Raw genomic sequence first — 1,795 nt, forward strand, 5'->3', positions numbered from 1 at the left:
CCCCCCCCCCCTCCCTGGATGAATTCCGAAAAAGCATTCCCTTGCCTTTTGGCCCCCATCCCATGGCCATCATGACCCAAGGAGAAGGAATACCTTCTTCTCCATGGGTGAAGGAAGCCATCTCCTAATAATAACTCCACAATACTTCAAAACTTTGAGAATCAATAATCATACACTGGCTGATAATATGTTCTTCTCCTCTCAAAGAGTGTCCTCAATACAAATGGAAGATATAGTTACCTTAGGCACCAAAATTCCAAGAAAGATATCCATGAACATATGATAATTTTATCCATAAATAGAAGGTCAATTATCACAATATTTGCTAATTGGATTTACTTGTCTTGGACATATAGTTGGTGCATCCAATAGTTGTTAGATGTACCCACTTCAAAGAATTCCTATATTTGAGGTATCAAAAAGGTTAAAACTAGGGTATTTTATCCAAATTTCCATGCTTATAAATTCTATACTCTTTAGCTAAAGTAGGCTTCCTGTAATACCATTAAAAGGAGGAAGAAAAAACTTGGATCCCTTCACTGTACAACAACAGATCCAGCAAAAGAATTCAGAGAGAAGTCTTGTCCCTTGTCTTCCAGCTGATTGGGGTTCTATGCCCCATTATGCTGAAATTCTTTTACTTTTTCTGTACAGTAGCAGCCTCTTATAGCTAATTTGACTCCATGATCTTCTTTTTCTTTCTCCCTTTGCTTCAATCCTTCGTAACTATTTTTTTTTTTTTTGGGCGTGGGGGCGGGTGGAAGGAAGGGTGATTTGACTTACTCTATGATGAATATTTAGGTTACTGCCTTGATACTTAATCTTATCCCACTAACACGTGTTGGCCACAGAAATCCTGTTCCACCATTCCACTAAAGCCATTGGAGCCTTTAAACCCGTTAGCGCTTCTCTCACCACTTCACCCAGGTCATCTTCAGCCTTTAATTTGTCCTTTTACCACCTTTTGTTAGCACCATAACACTCCTCACTAGTTCAATCATTAGTTTTGATTGCAGATGTTAAGATCCTCCCAATCAACCTTCCCTCATATAGAAACCCGTTAAAGCAACTCCTAAAATCCCTTGAACGTATTTACTTTGAATTCTATTCATGCTAACCCTACCACTGATAAATGTCAATATCTTAGCTAAACTCCTTTTATGTTCTATTTTCCATTTACCCTGCCAGTAAGGTTACTATATTGCGACCTAGTGGTTGCAGGTTCAAGTCGGGACACAACCTCTTTGCGAAGAAGGGGTAAGGTTGTGTACATTATGACCCTCCCTAGACCCCGTAGTGGTGGGATCCCCGTGCACTGGGCATGCCATCTCCATTTAACCTGCCAATAAAAGGATAACAATGGCTTTGCTCTCCATTGTCATATATAGCTATAAACAAATCATGGCAATGAACCTGTTTAGAAGATGCTATTAGATGTCCAGGATCAGCTACTTGACTGTTTAAAAAATATTAGCTATCACAAACTTCTCGATGTGGAAATCTACTCGATCTAAGCAAGCTTATCGAATTCTCACATCTCCTGTAAAACGTACTTGATACAAATTATTCTAGGATGATGATAAGAAACTGGAACAACAAACTTATCAACACAAGACTTAAAAACGAGTGTCAAGTACTTAGATGCCAAAAATTGCAAAATTGGGAAAAAGAAAAGAAAAGCATTTCGATTCAATAATTGTACAATCATTCTAGAAATCATATACAGCAAACATCAAACCAACTTGAATTTTAATCAGGACCTGCCAGTGATCGATTAAATTAAGACATAACTGAT

Source organism: Macadamia integrifolia, unplaced genomic scaffold, assembly GCF_013358625.1.
Source record: "Macadamia integrifolia cultivar HAES 741 unplaced genomic scaffold, SCU_Mint_v3 scaffold1681, whole genome shotgun sequence".
NCBI classification, from domain to species: domain Eukaryota; kingdom Viridiplantae; phylum Streptophyta; class Magnoliopsida; order Proteales; family Proteaceae; genus Macadamia; species Macadamia integrifolia.